Genomic DNA, 15,223 nt, shown 5'->3' with positions numbered 1-15,223 from the left:
AAAAATCAAGATACACAATGATTTCCTGAAAACTTTTGTATTCTCACACAAGGCCTACTGAGAACTAAGGAGAGATTTCATCCCCAAAAGGAATTACAGCATCCCCAAGACAAAATTTACACCAGGAATTGCACACTTATAAAGTGGGGAAGGTAGGGTTTGAACCAAGCCATCTGGCTTTAGAGATGATATTATTAAGAAAAGTTCCACAAAACCCTCAGTAAAAATCTTTTTAGTTGATTCACTTGTCCTCGTTTATTCACAAATTATTTGTAAGGTTTTGAAAATGGAACTTGACCTTGTTTCTACACTCGTCATATGCTTTAAAGTGAAGTTTTTATTTTTGCAGTCTTGGAAAATTGAGGGAAGATGTCTTAGTGAAGGACTCTTCCATTGCATGTTGTACAGCTAAATGCTACTTCAATATCTCTAATAGAGGTGTAAGTGTCGAAAAGCTCATTCCTTGATGTTTAAATATGCACTTCCATTACTCTTCTTTTGACAGATTCTTATCTTTAAAGCTAGATTTTATTTCTGCTATATATATTTTCACTTATGCTAATCTAACAGTGGGAGGGCTATCTTAAATCTTTAAGGTCAAAATACAATTCCAAACACCTATATCCAAGCTGCCTAAGAGACATGGTATTTTACCCCAGATACAGATATGTTTTTAGATACTTAATGGCAAAGCACAAGTTTGAGAAAAAATGACCTACGTGTAATACATTGAAAAATAAAGAGAATACTTGACATGTTGGTATAATGTTCCAAGAGCCTGAATGAATTGTAGTTTCTAATATTTAAATTAAATAAACATTCTTACATCCCCAAATTTTGATTTTAAAAATATTATTGTGATTTGCTTATAAAGATGGCATTTCAGATTTGTATGGAGTGTACTTCCCTTGCCAATCAATAATGTGTTGACTATTCTGACAATGTAATACTGTTATAAACAGAAATGTGCTACACTCACTTATATCACTATATCTAATATTGTTTGTAAAATGCACATTGGGTATGTAAACAAGGCACTATATATTGTAATAAGGGACATATTTACCCACTTTTGACTTGGATCTTAAGTTCTAAAATCTAATTATTTGTCCAAATCACAAGTTATTTTTACAAATGTGTAATTCTTAAAGAAAAGTGTACTCTTTAAAGAACACATTTTAGACATCCATGTTAATAAGTAGAAACATATGCATATTGAATATTCACGGTTTTAAATAAAAAGGAAAGCACTTAACAAAAATAGATTTTGTACAATGCTGATTTATGCTACCCAAATACATGTGGGGGAATTAGCACAATATAGTCTTCTGTTTATAAACAGAAATTTCAGTAATTATGTAATAGCTCACAGAATAGTTCACTTGTATTCTGGAAATATTTTGGAGAAAAGCTTTGACATGCTGCAGTAAGGTGTATAAACTATACTGCTGCTCAGGAATATTTAGAATATTTCAGATAGTAGAAATGGCATAGTCTTTGTGTATGGTGTGTCTTTAGTACAATTTAGACCACCATTTGTCCTCAAGTAGGTCTATTTAAAGTATAATTGACTGCCCCAGCAATTATTGTGAATAGCAGCTGTCTGCTGGTAAAAAGGCATATATATAATGAGGGAGAAAGGATCAAATACATGCAATAGAAAAGAAAAGCATAAAGAACATATCTATATGAGGTATTTTAGTCCAGATTTTATATCTGAAAGGGACAAGGCCTATTAGCCATTTCCAATTAAGGACTATAAAAAAAATGAATGAAAGTACTCATCTATTTATGAAAAGCAGCTGGGACTCCCTAAATCCAAAACTAGCAAAAGTTTATTTGTTCTAAAATTGTTGCAGCTTACAGCATTTCATTTATTTTCATTAGCTATGTTAGGGCTTGTGAAAACCTTTCTTGTATCATGTACCTTCTGCAACACACAAAAACACCTTGCTTTGTTTTTCTCCTAAATAGCTACATAATTAGGTAGATTATTTCATGTGTCTGTGCCTGTGTTTGCTGAAGAGAACAAGCCAGATAAATTAGCACTTAGCAGAACTCACAATAGCGCATAATATGTCCTTGTGTTTCATATAAAGCTTTATTTGTCATTCACGGCTGGTTGGCAAAACTGACTTTGCTTTTGAAAATGACAGGTGGTACTCTGGTGAGCTCTGTATAGAGAAAGAAACAACCTTCACCAAGACAGTTTCTGTCAATAGCTTCCATGATTTCGTATTCAATCTGGGCCTGTGTTTCTTCTAAAGTTCTGTTTCATTTGCATCTCTTAGGTCTGGAATCACCAAAGCTCTTTAACAACTGGGATTCTATACCACAAGGCTACAATGGCAGGCTTCCTCTCTTCTCCACAGGCCTGATTAAAAGACAGGTGAAGTTCAGTATATTTCAATAAGCCTCAACATTCCATGTCAGGAATCAATAGCCCTCCTTCTTTTTTTAGGGGTTATTAAATTGCAGCTGTAACATTAGCCTTCTTTATCTAATTGATTGTCTTTTCACAGGGCTAAGAAAATCAATAGCAGTCAATGGGACTGCCCTGTTTTTACCTAATAGATGTTTTCTCCTAATTGGCTGCCTGGGTGGCTTCACCGAGCTCAGTATGTTTTCAGAAGTCCACAGTATGTTGCAACCCTTGTAAACTATTTTACCCTGTGCAACAGTTATTGATTTTATAATGAAATCTAGAAAAATCAATAGCAATCAGGAATATAGATCAGGATTCCTAGGTACGTTATGACAAAGGGCAAACTCACTTTGCTACCACTTCAAACTGTGATTCAATTAAACTTGTCCTTAAAACATTACATTTTCCAAAGATTTTGATCAAAGTCACTTGATTAGTTGTCCAAGACCTGGCTCAAAATCTAAGAATCATAAGATGCTAATTTAAAAAATAACATACAAGTTTTTAATGGACTATTTCCTTACAAAATGAGGTAAGTCAAAATTATTAAGGGTAAATGATAAATTTTCTAGGGAAAATGTGACCTATCAAAAGTCATTGTACACAATACAGTTAACTATATTAATTCCTGAGAATTAGCAATAAAATGTATAACTTTAAGGAAAAAGATTTGGTTGACTTGCCAAATTCTTTACATTCATATGATCTCAGTGAGCAACACTGCCCCAATATGGGCGAAACACAGGTGTTTTCCAACTGGTCTGACATTACAGAATCTGGGTGGAATTTGCATTCCTTCTCTGAATATTATTAGATTTTTGCCTCTGAATCTATTTTGAACACTTACCTGTACAAGTAAGACAATGTTATAAATCTGTCTGTTATAATCAGACTGCAAAGTTCCTAAGAACACAACCATTTCTATTAAAAAAAAAACTTCACAAATTAAAACACATAAATATTAATTATGGCTTTAAAAATGTTCAATTTCCCTCTGGAGAGAAATAAATGGTCTCTACTCCTAACAGGCAAGGAGAATTGCTAACTTGTTATATTTGTTCCTGCACATTTGCTTTGCAATTGCCGACTTCTATTGTTTCTTGCTCAGTTTTATACAACCCTGATTTTGGAATCTCATTTTTCTTGACATCTTGAACTAGGCTGGATATATCTTTCAGATATATTCTTAGTATTCATTTTTATTCCCACTCTGGAGAAAATTTTCATATCTATTCTTAAATCCTACTGTTTTTTATTCATATTTAATAATAAACCAAAGAGTAAAAAGGCAGACATTTCTATATAAGGCCTGCAATTTTGTAAACAATTCTCCTTTTTCTTTTGTCATAATAACAAACTGGACGACACTGTCATATCTCAAACTAGAATCCTTGGCTGCAAAGCAGTTTCATAATACTTTCCAGATTAGCATGCATGTAGCTTAGTCTTTATTATTCTTCACTGACTTGACATGCCCTGCTAAAGAGTCATGCCATTTAATAGGCCTAACTATGATGGGGATGACAGTTCCGTAGTCAGTGACAACCAACCCATATCTGTGGAGCTGTCTTCTGCTCTAAAATCACACATTTATGGTATATTTCGATTTGACCTCAGCTCTACCAGTTGATCCTCCATTATCTGGCATATGAATAATTAATTAAATAAATAGCACCATAAACAAACACTCTTACAAGAATAAGACTTTCACTCATACATCCTATTCTGAAAGAATCCAGAATCAAGAAAACACCAAGTAAAAATCTTTTTATTTTATCAGGATTTATAGAAAGGGGGATAGGTATTGAGAGTGGGGGAGAGCATTGACGATAATGATACCTTTCTCAAGCTTAACAGAGACAAATGTCAAAGAAAAGCACCAAAGTGTCAACCAGACATTGTCAATATCTTCTAAATGCCTCAGAAAATAAAGCTGGTTTTTCTAGTTTAAAGAGTAAATCAGGGTCCTTCCTTGCATTGCAGTGTGGACTAAATAACAGCAAAAATTGTGAAAAAAAAAAACAGTTAATTTCCAATTTCCTTTCCCCTGCCCTATGGCAGTTTTTAATACCCCTGACATTATGCATTATGGTGTGCTTTTGCTCTCCTGTCTCCTTCTTTGTAGATTCTTGGGACAGAGCATGATAAACTAATTCATGGTAAGTATAAATGACTGATAAATGTCATCTCTCCTAAGCACAGTAAGATTTAATAAGGATCAAAACCTAATGCCAAAAGTTGAATCGTTAATACTGAAAGTTTAGAGCTTTCATAGCGGGCTTGGTATTTTTCAGGCTAATTTTATATACAAACTATTAAGTTCTCATGGCATTTTTGAAGTAAGAACACAGTATAACTGTATTCAGAAGGTTACAACCAGACGTAATAGAAATAAGTATACAGGAAACTAAAATATGTCAGTTTTTAATGGGTTATATATGTATATATGAGGTTGTTGTTTTATTGATCAAAGCTGCTTACAAATGTGTGAAGTGCTTTTTGCCTAAAATAATTTCTGACTTGGTTTTTGTGCTAGTCAGGGCCTTACACATCATCAAATGTGTTAAAGTTTATGAGCCAGTAAATTAACTTTAATTACCCCAACATTCCTCCTCATTTTGATCAGTAAACAACAATGTGGATTCCTGAAGCAAAGAAAAAGCAAATTCTGCCAGATCTGATCATCAGTCTTTGCCATTAGAAGATTTTGGCTGGACCTTCTCTATTTCTTTCATTTATGCATGCAGCATTCAATAAATCAAACTCATTCCTCTTTTATCCCCAGATTGATGGGAGCCCTTTTCAAACAAAAACACTATTTTTAAGCCTAAATCGAAATGGATTAAACATACATGTGGATGTATTGTATGTATGTATACATATATGTGTATTTAGGTATATGTATATAGGTAAATATTTCACTAACTCGTTGTATGCACATGTACATGCATATATTCATATAGTAGTTACTATGACACTTTAGACAAGACAAATTTTAAGGAAAAGTTTATTCCCCCTACATTTATACTGAAAAGTGAATAGCAAATACAAAAATGATATTATCAAGTTATAAAATAATGTTCACACTACAGCCACTACTTCTCTATCTCCTACTCCTACTCCATTGACACCATTACTCTCATAATTATTGTTATAAATTCAATGTGATTAAAGTTTTAATGATAAGGATGTTGATTTCATGGCTTATTTCATTTGAAGGACTGTAGTTACCTTTTTATACATTTTCTCACATCTCAATTAACCCAACTCAAGAGACCTCTTTAGATCCCAAAACATAAAATATTTGTATCAGAGAGCAGGGGTAAATGAAGGGAAACACTCATCTTTGTTCTTTTTTTCTTCTTTGAGTGCCCTTTTTAGGATTGGAAACAAGTAAACTGCATTGTAATCCAAATAATTGACACAATTTTAGTTGCTTTTTTAAAACTTCTCTACATACAAAAATGGATCATCACCCTTAAACTTTTATGGAATTGCATTTTCACATTGGAGAAGAGGAATAGTTTTAAACTAAGCAATTTTACCTGTAAGCTTAAATTGAAGTCTTATATTTCAAGTCTTGTGTGTCAGATCAGAAACACTATTTATCACTCAGCCATTTTATCTGTATTTCCAAAACAGGATGCTTTTACCAGAAGCATATGAATTGGTGACTGTCACGCAGTTATTCACTAGTGCCTGCTTAGCCATATGAAAGAGCAGGCTCCAGAGTAAACAAGGTCATAGGAGGTGGCTGTAAATGGACAAGGTGCACAGCCAAGGAGGTGAATGAGATGCCTTAAATGAAAGATCTTATTGCTCCTTCATAGAAGCTAAGTTAAAAACAGTGTATGCCATTTGGATTCTTACCTCTTCTTCTGTTTCCTCCCTTCATATTCTTTGCTAGATGAAAGCCATAGGTAATTTGAAGAATGTAATCATTAGAAAAACATGTTTATTATGCTGAGAACTAAGAGGAGAACCCTTAAAGAATAACAAGAATAAGGGATTTATTTGAGATCTGTGAAAAAAAAAAAAAGCTGGATAATTTAGGAACTGAGACAAAATGATGACAGTGTCGTGGCTAAATTCTAACCTCTGCAAGCTGGATTGTCACAGGTTATTGAAAAGCCTGTTGGCAATAACACAGTCTGTCTTGAGTTGGAAATAGTTACTGAATACAGGTCTCTCTCTGACAACATAATGAGCCATAATTTTTACAACACTTGGACTTCACATGAAAATTAGGGTAACCTTATGCAGTATCAGTCCTGAAGTGGGTGTTCATGATTTTTAAATATTTCTTAGATTTTTGCATCCAAAAGAATTATAAATCATTTGTCTAGCTGGTGTATTAAAAGAGAACATGTTGGATCATGGCCCTTAAATGAACATAGGCAAGATATTAAAATAATAAAAATAATTTTTCCAATAAATTTCTTTATAATCTGCTTATATCACAAAGGGAACATGATTTCAAATGAAATTAATAGCTCCATTGGGATACAAGCTGTGACAAAGACACTTTTTGACACTATGTTGATGCCGTGTATATGTTGAAAATGGAACTAACACCTCCCAGAGAACTGACATTGAGAGATGTATGAGAATAACTGAAGATGAAAATCCATTTCACCTTTCATGAAAAATCATTTCTTATTTTAGGGATTTGCTTCCATGTACACTAGAAGGTTGGTGTGACATGTAAAGACCAGAATTTCTCTTTAAATACGAAATAAAAATAAATGCTCTATAGAAATGAAAAAGAAAAGCCAACTCTGCTTCCAACAGGGAAAGTGACTGCTATGTAGGCTTAAATCCCCACCAGATCTATTATTCCTTGGATATCTAGAGATTAGGACAAAGTGAAAAGAAGTGGAAAGTGCAGGAATAGTGCAGGGGGTCAGAGTAGGGCGGTATGATACTAGGGTAAAGTGAAATTTCCGAAGTTCTCTTCCTTCTGAAGGGCAATCATTCTGCCTTAAAAACCTCAACAACTGATATTTTCCAGTGTGTTATTATATCTTATTATTGTTTTAATATAATGTTTAATATGTGTGAAGATTTGGTGAAATATTTGACGGGAGTTCACTAGCATTATGTATTCATTCATTTAATATATACTTATAGCAGGCCTAAACCCCAGATACTCTTCCACATACTAGGTAAAGATCACAGTCTCCACCCTCATAAATCTTACATTATAGAAGGTTATTGTGAAAAAGCATATTGTCATAAAAACTCACTGTTCAATGACCATGAGCAAGTCAGTATGTCTCTTAGTCTCAGTTTTAGACTCTATCATATGTGAACTATTTTTCTACTCTACTTCAGCACATATTATTTAAATAAGTATGTATTAAGTATCTATGATATGTTAATATAACTCTATCTGGTAGTCAATCCCCTAATCGACCACTTTGCCATAAGTCAGACCACTTTTCAGGTTGTTGTTATGGTATTAGTACTCTTCTGTAATCATACTTGCAAATCCCAAATTATTTGAAGTTGCTCTCCATTTTCAATATCCAGAAGTCCATCAATGATCAATAACTGTTTATTTCTGTAAAATTATTTTTCTATTCCATTTTTATGGCAAACATCCTTTTCAAACATCATGAATAACTTCTTCAAAAGTCTCGAATTAGTGTCTTTAGAAATTTCAAATGATTTTTCAAGCAAGTTTTCTTTCATACTAAGCAAAATCTACCAAGCAATTGAGATATGCCTAATTACCTAAATTTTTTGGAACATGTCCTCTTTAAATAAATGAATATATTCTGTTTTGAATTTATTGATAACAGTTATTTTTATCTAATGGATATACAGATTCAGTAGAGGAAATTGGGAAAAAAATCCCCTGAAATCTAGCAGAATCAAAATTATCTATAAGAATACTGTGAATTATAATAAATGTTCGTTTTTAGTGAATGAATTCTCAGCTTAATTTTACACTTGTAAGTGTAAAATTTTACACTTAAAAAGTGTAAGTTTTTTGTAAAAACGGGGATTATGACATATATATGAAATGTTTAAAATGCACCCATTTAAGTTAGTAGATTGATGAATATTGAAAATTCTATACCCTTATATAATCATAATTCCAATCAATATCTAGAACATTTATGTAATTTCAGGAAGCCCCCTTCTGTCATTTTTAAGTTAACACCCACTCCCAGGTTCTACCCAAGACAACCACTGATTTCCGTCACTAGAAAGTATGTTTGCCTTTTCTAGAGTTTATATAAATGAAATTATACAATATAGACTCTTCTACGTCTGGCTATTTTAGCTTATCATAATATTTTGAGACTTATTCATATTGATGTGTTTATCAATAGTTTGTTCTTTTTATTGTTAATTAGTATTCTATTATATGAATAGAACACAGTTGTTTATCCATTCACCTGTTGAAAAACATTTGCATTGAGCCAAGACTTGGTATATTTTATCTTCTAAATTTTAGCTATTCTGGCACATGTATGTTGTTAATATGCATCTTGCTGGGAACCAGCGGAGTATTTTTTGTGTTTATTGGACATTGATTCTTTTGTAAAGCACTTTGTAAAGTCTTTTGCCAATTTTTATTGCATTATCTGATTAATTTTAAGTACTATACATATATTCTAGAAGGAAGTTATTCTTTCAGAATATATACTTTTTTTCAATTTGTGGCTTATCATTTCATCTTAATAGTGTCTATTGAAGAGCAAAGGTTTTAATTTTGATGATATACAAAAGTTTCCATTTTTTTGATTATTAGTTCTTTTTGTTTTCTAAGAAATGTTCTTCTACCTCATGGTTGTGCAGATTTTCTCCTATGTTTTCCTCTAGAAACTTTGTACTTTCTGCTTTATATTTAGTTATATGATTTATTTCAAAACTATTTACTTTTGCATATGATGTGAGGGAGGGGCTAAGGTTCATCATTTTATTTCATACTAATATCTAGTTGTTCCAGTACAATTTGTGAAGAAGACTTTCCTCATTGATTTTGATATGTCCCTTCAACAAAAATTAATTGACAACATGTCATATCCCTTGGATTCTCTACTCTGTCCCACTGATCTGTCTGTTTGTATTTTTTTAAATAGTTGGTTATTTGCTGTCTTTTGAATGTCTATATATGTTTCAGAATCCGCATGTCAATTTAGAAAATTTTATTTTTTTTTATTATACTTTAAGTTCTAGAGTACATGTGCACAACGTGAAGGTTTGTTACATATGTATACATGTGCTATGTTGGTGTGCTGCACCCAATTAACTCGTCATTTACATTATATATTTCTCCTAATGCTATCTCTCCCCCTCCCCCTACCCCACAATTTAGAAAATTTTAAAAAGCAACATGGGAACTTGGTTGAGATTTATTTTATTTTGCTTATCAATTTCCAGAAAATTTGTACTTTAGTAATATGGGGTTTTTCTAATCCATGAACACAATGTATTCCTCCATTTATTTAGATCTTCTTTATTTCTCCTACCAATATTTTCTATTTTTTAGTATAGATGTTTGCACATAAATTTTTATATTAATTCCTACTTAATATTCTTAAAACTACAGTAAATTTTAAAATTTATCTTCAAAGTTTTCAAGATATAGAAATGCAATTGATTTTTGTATATTGAGCTTATATCCATTGACATTGCCAAATACCCTTATTAAATTTAGTAGTTTTTTAAATAGATTCCTTAAGATTTTCAACATAGACAATCATGTTATCTACAAATAGGGACAAATTAGAATGCTAGTTTTTCAAACTTTAATTGTTTGCTTTTATCATTATTTTTCAATGACACACAATATTTATACATATTTATAGGGTACAGTGTGATAGTTAGAAACATACATATAATATGCAATGATCAAATCAGGCTGATTAGCATATACATCACCTCAAACTTTTATCATTTATTTGTGTTGGGAACATTCAAAATCTGCTCTTCTATTTGAAAATATACAATAAATTTTTAATTATAGTTACTCTTTAGTGCCACAGAAGATTAGAACTTATTCCTCCTATCTTACTGTACTTTATTATCTGTTAACCATACTTCATCTTTCCCTCCTTCATCGCTTTCCCTGCCTCTAGTAACCGCTAGTCTACTCTCTACTTCCATGAGATCAACTTTTTAGCTTCCACGTATGAATGAGAACATGTGGTGAACATGTGGTATTTACCTTTCTGTGCCTAGTTTATTTCACTTAGCATACTGCCTGCCAAGCTCATCCATGTTGCCAAGAAGGATATAATTTTATTCTTGTATGGAATAATAGTATTCCATTGTGTAAATATAACATGTTTTCTTTATCCATTCACCTGTGTATAGACACTTGGGTTGATTCCATATCTTGGCTATTGTGAATAGTGTAGACACTGCTTCGATATACTGATCTCCTTTCCTCTGGATATGTACTCAGGAAGGAGATTGCAGGAATATAGGGCAGTTCTATATTTACTTTTTTATTTTTCTTTATTGCAATAGTTTAAACCTTCAGTACAATATGTAATGGAAATGTGAACAAACATCCTTGCCTTGTTCCCAACTACTGGGGCAAGATTTATAATTTCATTATTAATTATGTAGTTTTCATAGATTCTTTTTATCGGTTTGAAAAAAAAAACTCTTCTTTTTTTGATTTGCTGAGTTATAAATAAGTGTTCAAATCTGTCAAATAATTTTCATGCGTCTTTTGAAATGAACACATTCTTCAATATATGTGATGGAGTATATTGATTGATCTTAAATGCTAAACAAACTTTTGTAGAATAAGTCTTACTTGCTTATGATCCACGATAGTTTTCTATCTATGCTGGATTCCATTTGCTAATGCTTTCTTAAGGACTTTGTTTCTAGGATTATTAGAAATATTTGTCTCTATTTCTTTTTCGTGTTTTGCTTTGCCAGATTTTGGTATCAAGGATATGGCAGAATCATAAAATTACTTTTGATTTTGATTTTCTTCTTAAATAGAATTCTCTGGTGAAGTTAGCTTAGTCTAGAGTTTTTATGGGACAATTTTGTATTATTAAGTGTATTGTTTTAATAAATATTAAAGGTTTGGTTAAATTTCCTAGTTTTTCTCCAATCAGCTTTGGAAAATTCTACTTCTCAAGGATTTTGGCCTTTTCATCTTTGTTTGCAAAAATTGTTCATAACATTTTCTCATTACTCTTTTTGTGCCTGTCAGAACTCTAATGATATTTTCTCATTTATTTTTGATATAGGTAATTTATATTTTCTCTTGTTTTTCCCTTCATTGGTCTTTCTAGGGTCTTTATCAGCTTTTGCTTTGTTAATTTTATTTATTATCTGTTTTCTATTTCATTGCTTCCTACCTTGTAATTATTTCTTTCCTTCTACTTACATTGGGTTTAATTTTAATTTTCCTTTTTGTGACTGTGTTCTTCCTTCCCCTCTTTTTTAAAAATAATTTTCAATGGTTTCTCCAGAGCTAATCATATGCATCCCTAACTTCGTAGAATTTATATACAGTAAATCTTATCTTCCTTCACACTTCACTTCTGGCCCGTCTACCTGCCTGCGTCATGCTTCTCAGTTCTCAATGCCGACTTGACATTGCCCATTGTCCAAATGTAACAAATTTAGTGTCCGTCTAATAACAACAATTTTTTTCTCAACATTTGTTCATCAAAAAAATGTTTTTCTTCTTTCTCATTTTGAAAGATATTTTCTCTACTTACAAGATTTTAGGTGACATTTTTAGCATGGTTTTTAGCAGTTAGACTAAGAATTGCTTAAGTATGGTTTTCTTTGTACTTTATGTTTTAGGGTTTTGCTGAAATCTTGAGTCAATCAGTAAATATTTTCGTCAAATTTGGGAAGAATTTGGGCCATCATTTATTCAAAATGTTTAGCTCAGTTTGTTTTTATTCTTTTCACTATTGAGACTTTTAAAAACTTATGTTTTGACTCTTTTTGTATCTTAACTGTTCATTTTTCTTCAATGTCTTTTATCTGTTTTTCAGATTGGAGTATTTCTATTGATCTTTTGTAAAGTGTAGTGACTCTTCCATCTGCTTTCTTCAATCTCCTGTTAAGCACTTTCAGTGATTTGTTTTTTCATTTCTGTCTTATAATTTTCAGTTCTGAAATTTCCTTTTGAGTCGTTTTACACAATATCTTTGCTGATATTCCCTGTTCCTCACTAAGACCATATATTCCTTTAATTTTCTGAACATTTTATCCCTTATTTCTTTAAACATATTTGTAATAGCCTCTTTAAAGACTTTTGTTGCTAAATCCAACGTCTGGGCTATCTCAATGTTGATTGCTACTTAATATTGCTATGATATATATATTTTTGATTCTAGGTCACATTTTCCTGTTTCTTTCCATGTGTTACTTACTTCACATTATACTTTGTTAATGACGTGTTTAGAAATTCTAGTTCTATTTTCTTCATCTGAAGGAATATTTTTGCAGTTGTCGGCATATCTACAACTGACTGATCATCTTGAACTGATTGCAGCCTAATTATGTTTTTTTAGGGCAATTCTGTAGACATCTAAGTTTTCTCAAGTCCCTCTCGCTTGAGGAACTAGATGTCCGGAATCTGTTTCCCCAAAGATTTTTCCAGGATTTGATTTTAGACTTAGTTAGAGAAGAAATAGACTAGGCCTTACCTGAACATATTTTTACTCTTTAATTCATAGCCTTTCTGGTTCCTAAGCTGAATGCCCAGATTTTTCACAGTGTGTTAACCTAACAATGTCTGCACACTGCATGCACCTGAACTGCAAAGTTTCCTAGTATTATTTAATCTGTAATACCTCTGTGCTATTCTGTTCCCAAGCCCATAGGAGACACTTTCTGTTAAGTTTTATGTAGTTTTGCTCTGCTTTTGGCCAACGACTCACAGAAGTTTTCTGATGCTTTTCTCTGCACAGATCTCTACCATCTAGGGCCTTGCCCAGCCTATTAACCTACTTCAAACTCTTGAGGTGTGTTTAGACTCTACTTTGTTGTGACATGGCCAAGAGATTGTTCCCTGGAGGAGTCTTGAGGATCATAGTCTTGTTCTTTTTTGTCCAACATATTGAAGCAGATATCTCATGTAGTTAATCAATGTTATACTTTTCAGTAGGAGAGCTAGTCCCATAATAGTTACTGTCATAGGTCAAAACAAAAGTCTATATTTACTATTTGAACATTTTCTACTTCTCAAGAGATAATGACTATTTTATCCATGGCAACATGATTTTTTAAAGTTTGCATACTATTCTATTGCAAAGGTGAACTCATTTATATATTTCCTCTATGTTTGGGTATGTAGGTTAAATCTAGTAATTTTGAGTGTTTTCTAAGTGCCATACATTGAAACAAGTGTTTTACAGACACAAAAGCATGTAATCGTCACAACAAACCTGTGAAGTAGAAGTATGATAGCATTCTTAACTTTCCAGATGAGAAAACAAAAGCATGGAGAATTAAAATAATTTACTCAAAATCATCAAACTAGTAAAGTGAAGCTAACATTTAAGCTCAATTACAATATGCAATTTAACTCTTATATGTTCAACTATTAAGCTCCACAATCATTTTGGTAGATAAAAATAATCTCTCACATTTAATTAATAATTTATTAATGTTTAAAATATTTTATAGTTTAACTGGTCCTAAGTGTTTCAAATTTTATGACTTAGATTTTTATCTCATTTGATCAATGTTCCCTGGGATGTTCATATTTTATTTGTTTCTATGAGTTCTTTATGTGTAAAATATTCACCTACCAATCATTTCTTATTTGCTTGTATGCTATCTCTTCTTTTGGGGAAAAAAATTATCATATTGTGAAATTACATAGTCACCAGAATATTTTTAGGGTATTTTTGTTTGATTGATTGAATTTTTAAACTTTCTCCCCTCCCCCCCACCCCAAATTTTTAGTTGATTTAATGTGATAACAATTGCGTTTATAAACCATTTAAATATTTGTAGGTATGTTTCTAAGCTTTCTGTTTTGTGTGATTGATCTGGCTATGTTAAGTCTTTAGTGTATTGTAGTACATTTTTTGATTTTTGTATTAATACATCATAATATCTGAAAGTAAATGTCCCTTTTCAGTAATTTTTGTCAAATCTTTGATTATTTTTGTCTTTTCCACATTTCATTTGAATCTGAGGATAAGTTTGTCAAAGTATCTGTATATATGTCTGGGCATTTCTTTATATTGTGTTTCATGTTTACATTTCTTGTTAAAGAATTAGCCTTTTAATTTCTCAGAGGAGAAAACATGCATTTCTTCATATACAGTATTCAATATGTTTTAAATTTTATTTATACACATCTGCCATTTTTTATTAAGGATATTCCCTAGTTTATATTTTTGATAGCTAAGATGAATGTGATTTTCTTCATTTTCACTTTTTACAGATAACTAATAGCGTGATGAAAAGTTATTTCATTTAGGATTTTAGTGATATAGCTAGTCAATTTACTGAAGACTCAATTTTTCTTTTAAATTTTAAGTTGATTGTCTTGAATGTAATAAAGTGTATAATATTCCTAAATGAAACAGATTATATTTATAAATGTATTTTTAGCAGATACTTTACTTTTCTTACAAATGTGCAGTGGCTAAAACTTAGAAACATGTTTAATTACAGTTGTGGTAGAAGGCATGATTTTCTAATACAGTCATGTGTCACATAAAAACATTTTAGTCAAGGACAGACCCCATATACAATGATGATCCCTTAAGATTATAATGAAGCCAAAAATTCCTATTGTCTAGTCATATCTTGATGATTAACTCTGTGTAGGCCTAGGCT

The 15,223-nt window shown here is 31.7% G+C and overlaps 1 long non-coding RNA gene across 1 annotated transcript in view; it reads right to left on the bottom strand.

The window, feature by feature from the left end:
* Nucleotides 1-2,082: 2,082 nt before the first annotated feature.
* The window catches only part of LOC129036039 (uncharacterized), a 34,811-nt gene continuing 21,670 nt past the window's right edge, over nt 2,083-15,223 (bottom strand). The window contains exon 4 of the long non-coding RNA XR_008502488.1: nt 2,083-2,374. This is a non-coding gene — a long non-coding RNA (uncharacterized LOC129036039). The remainder of the gene's footprint in view (nt 2,375-15,223) is intronic.

The sequence above is a fragment of the Pongo pygmaeus genome, chromosome 4, assembly GCF_028885625.2.
Source record: "Pongo pygmaeus isolate AG05252 chromosome 4, NHGRI_mPonPyg2-v2.0_pri, whole genome shotgun sequence".
NCBI classification, from domain to species: Eukaryota; Metazoa; Chordata; class Mammalia; order Primates; family Hominidae; genus Pongo; species Pongo pygmaeus.
The sequence above is the reverse complement of the archived record's forward strand: the minus strand, read 5'-3'. Positions and strand labels throughout refer to the sequence as shown.